The sequence below is a fragment of the Cyprinus carpio genome, chromosome B3 (genome assembly GCF_018340385.1).
Source record: "Cyprinus carpio isolate SPL01 chromosome B3, ASM1834038v1, whole genome shotgun sequence".
Taxonomy (NCBI): domain Eukaryota; kingdom Metazoa; phylum Chordata; class Actinopteri; order Cypriniformes; family Cyprinidae; genus Cyprinus; species Cyprinus carpio.
In genome coordinates, this window is record NC_056599.1 from 24,230,437 (window position 1) to 24,246,721 (window position 16,285).

Below are 16,285 nucleotides of genomic sequence, written 5' to 3' on the forward strand. Positions count from 1 at the left end.
CACTCTCAGTCGCTGCCAACACTTTCTCTGTGCCGCTTTCAATCCCATAATACACTGCGCAAGCATTTAAGATCAACTTCCATAGGAATGAATTGAAACACTAGCTCCGCTGTGCTCACTACATGCCATTGGAAATGCACCGTAAAGCCCGTTCACACTGCCAGTGATACACAGCGACAAAGCCACACGATCCCATTCATTTTTAATGGAGAGCTGGCGACATCCGCCGACATGAGCGACAGTGACTGTTGGCGACAGAAGCCCCGTTCTCACTGCCAGCGACTTTTTCATTGCTTGTCGCTGGCAATTGAGGTCACTAGTGGGTATTCCCATAGACATATAAATAGTTGTCAAGCAACAAAAGTTAAGAATTGTTTAACTTTATGCAAATGAGAACCAATAGGAGTGAAGAATCTGTCAGTGGCCCTCACACGTCACCGCCTCGAGTGCAGGCAAGACAGAACAGATTTCCTGAGCAATTTCACTGTTTTATATGTTTTTACTGTAACCAAGTACTGTACATGGATATAAAAGCATGATGTGTAGAAAATAAACTGTTGGCTGTCTAAGTGAGTTTGATTCATACATCTATGGTTCGAGCTGTTAATTATATGATCCAGTGAACAGTTTAGCACCAGTTAATGATTTAATGCACGAGCACTGCTGTAGTCTATATAACAACACTCTCCAACACACTTTTAAATCTAATTCCTAGTCATAATAGTATGATATCTTAGTTTTATGGGCAGTATATAGTTTGTGATTGCATTTTATATGTCTATATATATCCAGATGTGTCTATCAATAACAGCACGACAGCAGTAGGAACGCCCACATGCGTCTACACAGCACAGATATGCTACTCAGTGTTGCCAATTTGGGGATTTTTTCACCAAATTTAGCTACTTTCTCATTGTAGCTGTGACTTTTTACATTTTTTTTTTGTGACAAGGAGCTATTTTAGCTATATTTAAATAAAACTAGAGATTTTTTGGAGATTTTTTATTTGTTTTTGGCTACACCCTGCTGTAGGCCCGTGACCTTTCACGTTTGCTCTCAGTCATACTAATGAGTCTGCACAGTGAACACACGCCATGACACACACTACAGTTTCATTGATTACATTGGCACCAACTACTCAATGCATGAACATCTTGTTTTAACCACGGACCACAATCATGCACAGTCATGTCAACCAGATACTAAAAGACAATGTATCACCGTGTCATGTGCTGGAATGCAGTATTTTGCACTTACTTTGTAGTAATAGAGTGTGTTGACTGAAATAAGTTTGTATGAATAAAGTTTTTGTTTTTGGAGAATCATTATATCTCTTATCTGTTGTATTTAAGTAGGACAAGGATGCACTTTGGTGACACATAAAACAAATTCCCAACAAATTCCATCATGTTTCATTTGCTTGCAGATTTCCTAATTTCACTTCAGAATTTTTTGTTATACTAAATCTTGTTATATTTTTATACTGTCATCATTTGTACAGTATATATACTTTCCTTACCAAATTTACCTGTATTTACTTTGTTTTCATATTTAGTGACTTTTTGTGAAAAATGGAGACTTTTGAGGGTGGTTCTAGAGATTTTCTGAGGGAGGGGTTTGGCAACACTGATGCTACTTGCTTTCATAGACAACATGTCAGCGGTTCATGGTGTTAAGTGGTAGAACATCTAAAAGGTCACCTTAAGATTCATCAATGAAGAAGCAAAAAATGATAGGTTTTAGTAGTATTAATTTTACAACTTAAGGTTAATGATTGTAGAAGGATACATAATACATTTGGGTTGTCTGAGACAGAAAATGTAACATTATTCATTGTGGATGGTTAAAGCATTATGAACTTGAAATTATATTTCTAAGCAGAAAAATACTGAATATATGGTTACATCGTTGCTGGAAAGAAATGCAGTGTAAGTTACATGGGACTATCACATATTACCCCATCTGTGTCTTTAGAAAGAGAGGGTGCAACGGAGAGAAGAGCAAGATGGAGAGAAAACTTAATGGTTATAGCTACACTGGCTGAAAGCCACCTTATATAGTTTGTAATCAGTTCTGTGTCTTTGTGGCGACCTCACAAGCCCACATTCGGGCTGGTACAGAGCATGCTCAGTCAGAACTCATCACTCGAGGTGTAATTAATAGCCACTAGCCACCAGGTCAATGTACAGACTGTGTTTAAGGAAGCTCCCTGGGGCTTTCCTGCTTTATATGGCTGGCTCTGGTCCAGCTAGACCACACACACAGTCACCTGCTCAACGAAAAGAGGAGAATAGATAAATAACAGGCCCAGGCCTTTCTGCCCCTTATCATCACTTAAAAGGGAATGTGAGATGGAATGCAGGGAACATGTAATGGAATTCAATGCAATTGCTTCATTATTCTACATGTTCTATTCTTCTGTTCTCCAAACTAAAATTGATTCCAATATCATCATATTTTTGCTACAAGCTCTTTTGTAAACAAGTGATCACAATAAAATGAAATTTATTTCAGCGTTCCACCTGATTATATGTACATATAAACTTGTGAAATCACATGGCTATATTCAGACAAGAATATATATTGAAAAGGTTGGGGTTGTTTATAATTTTTAAAATAAGTCTGTAATGCTCACAATTTATTGGATTAAAAATACAGTGAAACAGTAATATTGGGAAATATTATTAATAAAACAAAAATAACTTTTTTCCATTTTAATATATTTTACAATGTAATTTATTACTGTGATGGCAACATTTTCAGCAGACATTACTCTTCAGTGTCACATGATCCTTCAGAAATCATACTAATATTCTGATTTGCTGCTTAATATGCAGTTCTTATTATGAAATGAAAACAGTTTTGTTGCCCAATATTTTTATAAAAACTGATACCGGAAAATGTTTTTTTTTTTTTTTTTTTTTTTTTTTATTCTTTGATGAACAGACAGTTCAAAAGATCAGAATTTATTTGAAACAGAAATCTTTTTTAAGAATATTAATGTGCTTTACTGTCATTGATCAGTTTAATTCAATATTAACAAGCAGAATAAAAGTATTAATTTCTTTAAAGAACAAAACATCTTTCTGACCCCAAACTTTTAGACGGTATATATATATAAAAAAAATAATAAATAGGTGAAATAAACAACTAAATTTGCAAATAAATTAATAAACCAAAATAAATTAATAAACCATAAATGAACCATGTAATGAATGTACAATATATATAATGAAGGTAGATTTTAGGAGAAATTGGTTTGATATTCTTTATATTTTCTGTACATGCCTTTTTTTCATTTTGTTTCATAACTGTGTAACTGCTGTTCAGAAGCCTATTAGGCTGCATGATTAATGGCAGGTTACATTGTGAAAACATGCCCCAATAATAGCTACTATATAAATATTCAGTGGAGTAAAGGTGTGACAACTTTCTACAGTCTCCCTTGAAACCACTGTCGCTTTGAATAAAAATGCCTGCAAAATGCATACATGTATGTGAATGTACATTACCTAAATAAGAGGCTGTCATGTGTAGATGAAGCTCCTCTTTTGTATTATGCCAAATATAATTCTGTACTAAATTCTATGCTTTAATGCAAGGTGAAGGTGGGGGCAGTTCAGACGGACCACAACTGTCATGTGATGCCGAGAAGACTTCACTCCACTCGGCTCATCTCCATCCTCCTCTCTGACCCCATGAGCACACGTCTGTCTCCATGGAGAGGTGAGGGCTCCTGCTGGAATGTTCTCTCTTTCTCTGAAAGAATTGATTAATAGATCGACACCCTGCAAAAATAGAAACTGTCTTTATGTTGCTAGTTTGGACTCAGTGGAACCTCACATGACACCAAGCTTTGCAGTACTTGAGAGACATTTATAAATAGCTACTTAAAGACTAACTAACTTTTCCTTTTTGGGCTTGATGTGTTAAATGATTAGCACTAAAAAGCAGCTACTACTCACCATTTCTGCCTCACTGCATGGAAGCATGCTAGCTCCAATTCACACTATTTCAATCTCCTTCTCTGATTAGCTTAACTGCTGGAGCACAATACTAGGAACAAGGTTATAGGTTTGATTCCCATGAAATGTGCATACTGATAAAACTGATAACTTGAATATGCTGCAAGTCATATCTTTTTTTGAAAGGTAAAATTGTATTTGTATTGCATGCCTGCTGACAGCATGTAAAAACAACAACAACAACAACAACCTCCTAATCGTCAACAGGGGGCACTATTTAGCTTTTATCAAAATTACAAAAACTAAAAGTCCAAAAGGCTTCTTTGACTCTTTGTTTCTGTGTGTGCACGTGTGAACAAAATCTTAATCGAAAGAATAGAACAGCAAATGGCTATTACAATTATTATTACTATGATTTTTAATACAGACAAACTCACAAGGATATTGAGAGACGTAACTTGAGATTTAAGGGAAGTGACCCTGTTAAATGCTCAAAGACATTATTTTATTTTTATTTTAAAATGACCACATTTAACTGCAACCAAAGCTCAGTCCATCTCTATTTCTCTCTCTCGTTGAGCAGATGGCCCATTCGTAGGGGTGCGGCCCTCATGCTGACATCTCTGTGTCCCCTCTCTGACTCCTACCATAGTCACTCTTCTCATCTTGTTCTGTTTATTCATATTTGTTGTTACTCGCTGCAGTATCTGCTTCCATTTTAATTCCTTTAAGCATTACACTGCTTTGTGCTGTGCTTGCATTCTTGGTTCTTGGCTTTCTCTTTCTCTCTCTCTCTCTCTCTCTCTCTGGAAGTGGATGGAGATATGGATGTAGTCCAGACAGTGAGTGCTCACCGCTCTGCATTTCTGGTTAAATCACTGGTAATGTGATTCACAATCTATTTGAATTCAGCAGAGCGGAGGCAAGCAGGTGAGCTAAACCAGAGGAGACGTGAAATTACTCACTCCCCTCTCCATGGCAACGCTTCAAACCTGACCTCCTATAATCTGCATTGTAAACCCACCCCCCCCAAAAAAAAAAAAACAAAACGTCAAAGCACCATTGCACTCGCTCACAAACAAAATAAATGGCTCGAAATCATTTCAGTCTCTTTATCTGTTAGTGCTCTTTAGAAAACAGGCCATGATGTATTGTGATGAGACACCATGTTTGATCATGGTGTAGAATGACTTTTCTATACATTGCTAACATTTCATATGCCACATCTGTTTTAAAAGTGTTGATTTTTTTTTGTGTTCATTTTTTGGATTTCATATGACATTTTTGTTTTAAGTTATTGTTAGAACCATTTTTTTATTAGTGTGAAGAACATTTTAATAATCTAAAGAATCTTGTTTCACTATAAAAACCTTTGGTGGAATGAAAAGGTTCCTTGAATGTTGAAGGTTTTTCATGGACCCATCGATGCCAATACAAAACTTTTATTTTTAAGCTATGGAAAAATATCTGTCCTTCAATGACAACAAATTTGTATTATTTACTATATATTTATGAACTTTAGATCGATAGATAGATAGATAGATCGATTGATAGATAGATAGATAGATAGATAGATATTTTATTAACCTTTTTGGAGTCATAAAGTAGCTTCTTTTCCCAAAAATAATGTGATTCACACTTATTGTTAAAAACATTGTTGTGGGGCCCCCTGCTGGCTCAAGGGCCCTTAACTGATACTTAAACCAAAAGATATTCCTGTCTGGTAGAAGTCTAATTTTACTGTAGCATTGACAATATACTGTACATATAGCTGAATGTGCTTCACAATTAAATTTACATATAAAATATAAACATAACTGAATATGTTTACTTGTTGAATGTTACTATATAACACTTAGTGTTTGCACATCTCATTTACACTATTTATGTTGACAGCTGAAGCAATAAACAAACATATTGTTGCCAGGTCAGGTGAGACAGATAGTTACTTCCTCTGCACATAATATTGATCCTAATGGATTCACAGAGCTTCTGGGGTCCATGTACATTTTAACCATTTAATTTCCTTTTTGGAAAGGAAGAGCAAGAAAGGAAAAGAAGGCCTTTCACCCCTTTTTTTTCTTAGTTTAACAAACTTAAAATGTCTGACAGCTGGATTGTTCACTATCTGATTCTTTCCCCCATGTTTCTTATAAAAGGAGGTTCTAATAATTGTCAAACTGATACCGGCTAAGACCCCAAAGTTACCAAAGCTACTCAAACCTCCAAATCTATTCTGTGATCAGTACCTAAATATGTAATCAAAATTATAATGTGATGATTAAAAAATAAATAAATAAATAAAATAAAGTTTTATTGCAGTTTTTGCTAACTATAAAAAAAAACAGTGGAACAAAAATACATTTGCATGATGTTATGGAGAACACTAACCTAAGGGGACACATAGAGGACAGACTTTTAGAGCAAATAAACCTATTTCAAAATTATAATTAATGTTATTAAACATGAATATAATAAGCAATACTCCAAACTCCATTTCAGCATAGCCTATGGCTTGTGATCTTTCACGTCATACATTAGAGGTTGCACTTCGCAAGTCACAGCAGCACTATTTATGTGCCCAGCAACATATTTCTGCTTCATATTGCATGTGCAGTTAATAGTAAGTGGTGGTTTGCAACAATATTTTATTAAAGCGCGAACAGATTGGCAGTGCTCTACCAATGCTTTATGAGTTAAGGCCATCATCTGACCAATCAGATAAAAGTGAACTTTTTTTTTTTTTTTTGTTAGTGGGGCTGTTGTTTTCTCTTTACCTTATTGTGACTGACAAATAATCATGATGTAAAATTTACCATTTTGCCCCAAACAAGCAGTTTCATTTGCACACTGCAAAACAAAAGTGGTATCAAACAATCAGTACACTTTAATATAAAGGTTCTTTATTGACATTAGAGTTTCTTTAAGAAAATTTAACATTTCCATTTCGCAAAACGTTCTTCACAGTGGAAAAGGGTTTGTTAGATTTGAGGACTGACCAGCGGTTAACAGAGTCATATGGCATGTAAATTATGCTGTGTATGTGTTTAAACTTTATATTTATTTGTTTTCACTTTCGGGTAATGAAAATCCGATGGCTGGTCAAAAGTGCAATACTGTGCAGTTTTGTCCGACCAGAGCTACTCAGGAATATGTGCTTAAATTGCCTCCAGCCAGGAGAAAACATACGGTTTATCATCTGACTCACTGCACACGCTCAACACATGCATTACTGAACATGCTAATTATTTTGATCATCGTAATGATGATTGCGGGCCGCTCATCACTTGAAACACACATGCTTACACACAAATCCAAGTCAGATGTAGGAGAGGAGCCAAAGCAGAGAAGCACTGGCAAAGAATGGCGAGGGGAAAGAATAGCAACAGGAAATAGGAGGAGAGGCGTAAATGATAATGTAGAATATGACTGGGGGAGATTCATGGGATTTTTGCACAGGCTTCTGCATGGAGCGACAGATTTTTCCTGCACCCACACAGTGCTATGACTGATGACTTTTACAGTAACACAGTCTGCTGTGTCACCACGGCTAGCCTCTAACAAGACCCCCTGGGTGGAGAGGATAAGATCTTTCACTCTGTGTCGATGTGTCTGTGTTTCTGTGTCCACGAACACACATACACACCTGCTTTACCAGCATTAAGGAAAAAACCTCAATAAACCATCCTACATGACAATAGATAGATAGATAGCAATATCCTACAAGGGCTAAATGACACATTTTTAAAGCTTCTCTGCGTATCTCTTTATAGCATTTCATTTTCATGAGGCTTCTTTAGAGGAGAAATATGCCACAGGCTCAGGTTGTACAATAAAGCCCAAAGACCAGCATGTGATGTATAACACATTCTGGCATGTTATTGTTTCATCTAACAATATCCATAGAGGGGCTGGAAATGACTGCATCCCGAAAAACAGCATGGCGCTCTGGAGCACAGAAGCTTAGACGGACATAATGCTTATGGTAATGCAGTATTGTTTCCAGAACTGAAACATATTAAAGGCAATATTTTTTAAAGGTAATACTTTTTGTGTCCACACACCTGCTGAAGCCCTTTCTACAGTTACCAGAGTGCGACACGCCTGCAGGCGACAAGCTGAGAGCAACACAGTCTCCATCCACACTAGAGAGAGGTTTATGTTTATTACTGACACGTTTATTTTTCATCTTTAGTTTTCCCATTAGTGAATGGAATGAAAGAGTATATAAAAGCAACAAGTGAATCTCCTCCACTGCTCTGAAGCTCTGAAACAACAAAAAAGAAAACATAAATACAAAAGATAAATGGCGAGTTTTGTCATGAAACTTTTGCAGAGTCCTTAATGCAAACTGATGATAATCACAAGGGTAAACTACGTGGCACAAGTTGATTGGTTCATGTTGAATATGCAGCCAATGAGCTTGATGCTTTACATTTAAATGGCTGGTTAGCATTCACTATAGCTGTTTGCAGTGTGCTTTCAGAGTTCCTCTATAACCCTCCACCTTCCCCAGCTCCACCTGTATAGATCTGCTACAGGTTATTATATGCTGCTTGTGTGTCTTAAATACTCACAGCATCACATTGCTGTATGTACTGGCAGTAGTAAGTTCCTGTACTTGATCAAATACATTAAAATTGTCATATCCATTACCATACTAAAATCTTCTGAGAGCTCAAGCTCTTTTAAAGCAGGATTCTGATTCGCTGTTAATGTTTTATTATTCATTTGAAAGTGATTCCAAATATATTGTTCTTCTGTCATGATCAATACAATTGTGGTGTGGACTCTGCAATTTTTTTACATTTAGAATATATTTTTTTTAAACTATGTCTTTTTCACTATTATGATCATCTTTGGTGTGATTGGACCTTTCTTCCTTGGAGGTAGTTGTCAAACCTTTTACTTAAGTGAAATTCTCTGGGTAAATTCATGAATTTAGTGAAACTATTTTTTATTTTTATTTTTTTACATTCAGAAGTGCTGCATGTTTTCACACCGTATGAGTTAGAATGACACAATAGAAATAGCCCATTTAGGTTTTTAACAAATAAAACAAAACAATGGTATAAAACAAAATAAAGTAATACTATTTAAGATTAAGTGGATAAAAAAATATTAAACCACTGTTCTGATCAAATGTCGTAATGCATAAATTGAATTTGTTTTAAATTTTATATTTTTGTGTTATAGGCTACATGTGACAACTGGCCCTGATCTATAACATTTATTGAAAATACCATTCATATGGGCAAGACAATTACTGTTTTATTATATTTTATACATTTATTTTTTATTTTGTATGTTTAATTTTATTTATTTGACAGCTTTTATGGTAATACAAATGTGCAATTTTTCTTGTGCCAAAAGAGCACACTAAACAAGAGCTGAGAGCGACAAACAGAGCAGCATCGGTATCATAATGGAGTGGAAGATTGTTTTGGACAAAAAGAGCGATGGAGGAGGGGAGGGATGAAATAGCAGTGAGAGAGGTGTAACAGAAAGATGGTTGAGTGTGAGGTGAGGTCGCAGCCCTCTGTCGTGTGGTGGTGTGTATGTGTGCTGATTACGCTTCAGGCCGCTGTCTCAGGCCTACAAGGTCACACACAATAGGTTGCTGTCAGACTCGTGGAAGTAATGCACGTGGATGTGTACGCGGACTTGTGTGAGAGAAATGAAGCCTGTGCAGCTGTAATAATGTAAATAAGATGCTCATCAGAGCAGTGGATTAGGCGCAGACGCTGACAGGGAGGAGGTGAGAGTGCTGAGAGTCTAATATTCAGAGACTGAATCAACATCTTAAACTCAGCCATTAATTCTAATACTGACAGACACGGTGACTGAGAGAGAGCGCGAGAGATACGGAAAGCAAAAAAATCAAGAAATAAGAGCTGATTATTTTGAAAATGCCACATTCAGCCGTTGACAAAGCACATTTACTCTGCAACAGAATTTGACAGTTTTGTAGGAGGTGTTACCAAATGGGGAAATATTCTGGGAAATATGATCAGTTATGGTAGTTTGCCATGTGAACGTGTCACTATCCTTCTAACTGCTTGGTATATGACTACCTCACGGACTCGTGCTGATCGATGACACCACCCGTAAGAGGGTTAAAGGTCAGCCTGCAAAGGTAGACTCTAAATACATCACCTCTTGCTGTCATAGATGCAGTGCTGCAACGTAAAGAGCATAGATGTAGCATACAATAAAGATATTCATAGGCAATTCCTGCTCAAAGACAACACTGACTGCTACAGTTAGTAATGTAAGTAAAGCATAAGCAATGTAGCATGTAACTTGTAGATTAAAATGTTTATGCTTGAAAGACCTCATAAATATACTTAAAGGGGTTTCAGGAAGATGTGCAATTAAAAGCAAGATGTAATATAAAACTTAGGTGTCTATACTGTAGAAATGCTTTTTTAAATCAATGCTGTGTCTAGATAAATCAGATAATTTTTTTTTTTTGCTAAAAAGGTAGGGAAACTTAAACACCCATAATGCACTGTGCTCGATGTGACTGTTCGTTAGCAGGGATTTAAAAATGTGGATGTATGCTTTAGATAAATAGGGATATCTGGATGTTACATGGTCAAACAGTACGCATTGTTCATTTACATATACTACATTGTAACAACACAAAGATAGTTGAAAATCAAAAGTATCTTGTTTATGCGTTGACTTCTTTTCATAATCTCTAGAAAAAATGATTAAGAATAAAAAGTTAAACTTGCTTTAAGTTGTGGCACATAAATACATGACTTGGAGTGTTTGGGTTTTCAGAGACCACAGATATAAAACATGAATAAATGCAATTAATTTTCATATGCTGATACTATCAGACTGGGTTTTACAATGTGATTTGTTAGAGGTTAATTTCCCAGTAAAGTCAATCTCAACAGAACTTGAAGTTAAATTGTCTTAAGTATGCAAGATGTTTCTGAATCTAAAATATACACATTGAAATCGATACATGAGCAGCTTCTCAATCAAACTCAATACTAACATGAACCTTCATAAGAGGGAAACAAAAGGTTTGGAAAAAGGGAAACAGAAGGGGAAGGAATGAATGAAAGCAGATGATGTGTGGGTGTGCAGTCCATCACAAGTCTCTGAGATCTGACCTAGGGTCAGCGCATTAACTGTCATGAGGGCAGGAGTCATCATCGTGACCTTTGAGGAGATGTGATAATTGAGATGCCAGGAAGACTAATGGACCCTGCTGCTTCCATCTGGTTCTCCTCCATTCTCTGTTAAAACTCACTCAGTTCTCTATATGGAATAGAATCTCCTGGACTTTCATATAATATCACTACAGAAAGACATGAACTGATTGCAGAGACAGTCCCTTGGAAAAAGGTTAAGTGTCATGCTCAAGGGCAAGATGGTGATGACTCATGTCTCCCTCCTTATGAGGGTAGAACCAACAATTTACTGGTTACTACAGTACATACACCATGCACTGATGGAGGGTTTAAAAGCCTGAGACCACACTGAACACCTGGGAAGTTTTTCTGTTTAAACCTGGAAATAAATAAGATCATGCACATTTTATTTGTACTATTATTTGTTTAGTTTATTTTACTTATTTTGTACTGCTTGAGCAGTACAAGCTTACAGTTTTTGTTGAGAAAATGAAGCACACTTTTGAAATTGCAAAAGGGGGACATACCAACTAATTCATGCAAATTATTATATTAAACATTCTTCTCAAATGCATGCAGGCAACAAAGTTTGTAATTAAACAATATTTTATTGTATTATACTAGAAAGTAAAAAGAAAAACAAAACAAGCATTTTTCATATGGTGCGAGATTTTAGGACCCCACTTTTTCTTATCATATGTAAGTATTTTACATTGTGTGTCTTTATCAGAGTTGGGTATAATGTGTTACAAAGTACTGAATGCGTGTTCCTGTTTTCTAGTTACTTTTGCAATAACACATTAATGTATTACATTACAATTTAAATGTAATTTGATTACAGTTCCTGAATCAAAGTACATTAAGTTACTGGCATTATAAATGTATTGCTAAGAAAATAATATGAAATAAAATGCATTTTAAAATCATGTTTTGCATGACTGTGTCAGTTAATGAGCTTTTGAGCAAGAGCTTTAATAAATCACTGGAGAGAAGGCACACTAAAATGGACACAGAAGAGTATGGTTGTTTCTTCAAATGGAAAAACAGACACAATTTGGATTTCATCTGGGCATAACAAGAAAAAAAAATACTACTGTTAAATACAAACTATGCAAAATTAACTTAACCATGTAAACCATTTCAACACACACAAAAATGAATCTCTAAGGAGTTTTTCCATGCACAATATGAGAGTGGCTCAACCTTACCTAATCAAGCTAGACTGGATTTTTGTTCAGGATTGGGAGTGAAGGTACCTTCAAAACAGATGAAAAGAGCAGTGTATGGAGGAAAAGCTGCCTTTGTTGACATACTTTAAAGACATGCTTGCAAATACAGTATTCTCTATATATTTAATTATGAATTTAATTTTCACAAGACTCTGTATTTTAGATAATAAATCTTTTCTATGACAGCATATGCAATGTGCAATCCTAATCCCTGACGTGCAGACCGGTTCTCCCGGCCTATCGCCAGGCAGTAGAGCACTTACAGAGCTTCTTCTCTCATTTTCAAGTATCCAGTCTGTGATACTTCACATCTTTCCTGGGTTCTTGGCGAGATCTGGCTGAACGTTGTACCGGTGAGGAGTAAGCTAGATGGAGATAAACCGATACACATGGATTATGTCCTGTGGAGTAAAACAGAAGGAAGAAACATAGTTGGACATCTAAACATGTAGGATAGAGAATGTGTGCACTTGTGTGTATGCTTGGCTCTAAGCATAAAGCTGTAATGACACTCATCTGCACTTGGCAGATGAGTGTCATCTCGCTATGCTACAGCAATCACATTTCAATTTACTGGAGATCCTCCAATCAACACACATTACCTTAGTGGACAGAGAATCCTGAAAAGTCAGACTCAAGTAGATGATAAAGGCTGGGGGAGAAAACACAAGTCAGAAAACTAATGGTGCACAGTCAAACATATACAAGTGCAGATCTCAAATTTTAATAAAAAAGAATGATGTTCCAGCTAGAAAAGATCTGATGCACACTGACAGACAGATGATCTGGCTGCGGGTCCATGTGCCGTTCCAGCAGAAAGAGGGATCAGATGTTCCTGTTTGGGGCAAAATGGAGCACTGCTGCGCTGAATCAAAAGACTTCACACTGATCAGGGCTTATGGATTTAACACTGTGATACTACACAGGAATCACACACCTGCAGCCCATACAATACTGATATCATAGACAGTGTGCCTGAATGTGTATGTTTGCCAGAAAAAAAATAATTTTGCCCAGAAGTAATTATGTTCATTCCCATTCAGTCAGGATAGGACTGCAAATAATTAACCTTTCTCATCACTTTAAGCAAACAATATTTGAATCAACTAAAGCAGTGGTTCTCAGTATTACTAAAGCTATCAATAAAATGCAACCAACCATGGACCCATGTATAACGAGGACAGAAAACTAAATACAATTAACTAGATCATGCATCCAAAAAAATAAAAAAAAGTATGCAGTTCTGGTGTAAATTTGTTTGTGACTTAGAAATACAGCTAATCCTAACACAAATTTTGAACTAGTGCTTATTTGAAGTGTTAGGATGATTAATCATACAACTGCGGTTGTTTATACATAAGTGTAAATTCTCCAATTAAACCTTTCATAATAAGCTTACATACTGGGCAAAAATAGTAAATTCCATTTAACATTAATACATTTTCAAAAGAGTAAATTATTAAAACTACAATATAATTATATAGCAATATTAATATTAAAATGTCTAGCATTTATAATAACAAATATAAAAATATATTTTTTAATATTATTATTTAAACATCAATCAGTTAATATTTCAAAATGTCAACTTTTGATTTTAAGTGGGTTTTGTTGACATTTTGTACGGTATGAGTTATCTATTTGGTCACTACTGGAAGTAGAGCCAGATGAGAACCTCTGAACAAAAGGTTTTTCTAGCCAGCCACAACAAAACTGAAGAGAAAATAAACTATAAATAACTTATTTCTTTCTGGTGAGAGACCCACAAGAGAGCTACATCTCCGACAAACACATTACATGTAAGAGGCGTGTCAGGGAACAAATCAAAGAGAAAACAACTACAACGGAAAGAAAAGGGAATTAAAGGACCAGGAAAATGCCACAATCCAATGGCTTTTAAAAGCCTCGTTTCACACCAGTGCAGCTGAAAGTAATTGACAGTATCAATTACAAAGGCACTCATATTGGAGAATGAGGCAGGGTGTGCTTCAGGCAACTATACTGTTATCAGTTCCTTAATTATCTCCAATTACAAAACCAGCAAGATGATGATCCAAAAGTATGCTTTAGAAAAAAAAAAGTCCACCACCACATGCACTCTGAAAAATATTCAGTTATGAAATCTCACGTGGCATGTAAAATATCCTTCTTGTCATCCTGACGTTCCTCATTGTGGTTGTATGGTGTACATTTACATAAAGCTCCATGAAATCTTTGAAGCATTAGCCCTCAGGGGACAATCATTAGCTGTTAAAACGAGGCAGAGATACGAAACATGACGTGGGTAGAGTATGCAAGTTATCGCTTGTGTTTATTTGATTTATTCTGGATGCTAAAATGTGTATATTACACGATTTCATGATAGAGAAGGCATTTGAAGCCTTGTTTACATAATTTCAGCTCCTGTGGATAAAGCAGATTTCATTTAAATTTATTCATTTAGCAGATGCTTTTATCCAAAGTTACTTGAAGTGGATTTGGGGTATAAACTTTAGCAGTATTTGTGTCCCCTGGGAGTCGAACGTTGACTTTGGTGTTACTAGTGCCACTGGTCATTGCTGTGACATTTCATTGTGTGTTTACTGATGCCAACTGATTTAAAGGTGCAAAGTGATTGACTTTTACTTACTGTTTGCCTGGGAAAGTCCTGTGGTGCATTAGAGTGTTAAGAATGTGTACGAATGTTTTTTCCTATTTATATTTGTGTGAAATGCAAAAGTTCATGCAAGGACACATAAAGCTTTGTACAAAAAAAATTAAATATACCGTAAAAAGTAAATCAGTTTCCCAATACTTAAAATGTTGTTGGTTGATTAAATATTTTTGCCTGAAACCAGCACATTGATCCCTGACAAAATCTTTAGAAACACATGCTAATATTTCTGATTAACATCAAATTATTTTGTGTTTCAAAGCTATTAAGACCAAAATCAGGCTTCAAGCACAAGCAATATCATCATTGTTAACATTTAATTAAAGACAACTCAGTGTTATTTAGAAAGCAGAAGACTCTCTGTTGCCTTGACCCTTGAAATTTGACATCAGTCTGTCAATAACAGTCCTTTAATCCGTGTTATTAAAAGACAGTGGGAAGTCGAGTGTGTCTGGGATGTTATTTTACTCCTGAGACTAAGACTCAATAGCTTGATGGGTAAAAGGGGTGTTCAACAATTTAGCTTTGAGCAAATATTGTAGGAGTAGATCTGGCATGCACACAAATGAACATCTGTGACAGAAAATGGATTCAAAATCCACCAAAAAAGGAGGAAGAAATCACCAAACACAAACTGCTGCCTCTATTTCGCCTGGCGAAGCAAAACATGGTCATTGTGCATTAATGAGGCCTTGAGATTCTATTAGAAAAAAGGAGAGACCTAAAGCACCATCATGAACTGAGGAGCATCAAATTCATACAACCAAAATTAATTCAAATAATAATACATGAGCCAATGTTTTCATAAAGTCTCAATATCTTAAATTTTATTTCATACAATACATTTTACAATGAAATCTTAAGCAGGACCGGTGGTGAATGTACAAAGGTGAGAGAGGACACCTCAGTCTCCGTTCTCAGTCAAATCTTTTTAGAAGTCACACCTCTTTATTGCCACCAGGCTGAAATAAATATATACACTAAATTACAAGGTACATTTTTTCTTCATTGTTCATTATTGCACAACGTTTTGTTTGGTTTTTATATGAACAGAATCAACAAAATAAAGCAATCAATCCATTTTGACAATATAGTACAAAGAAAGCAAAAATAAAGTGTTATGTATACATATATTAATATATATTTATATATATATTCATAAAGTCTTTCATAGAAACAGGCTCTCAACATGATAAAATCAGTCAAATTGCAGCAGAAAGCCAGAGAAGTAGCGGTGAGTAATGCCACACCCCCAGTGATTCTGAGTGACAGCTCTGCTGATTGGGC

At 35.8% G+C, this 16,285-nt stretch overlaps 1 long non-coding RNA gene across 1 annotated transcript; it reads right to left on the minus strand.

Moving 5' to 3' along the window:
- Positions 1-11,031: 11,031 nt before the first annotated feature.
- LOC122136881 lies at positions 11,032-15,179 on the minus strand. Its single transcript, XR_006154374.1, has 5 exons — positions 13,120-15,179; positions 12,948-12,997; positions 12,609-12,746; positions 12,325-12,372; positions 11,032-12,181 (listed from the first exon to the last, which is right to left on the minus strand). It is a non-coding gene; the product is annotated as an uncharacterized LOC122136881 (long non-coding RNA).
- Between the last annotated feature and the right edge of the window lie 1,106 nt (positions 15,180-16,285).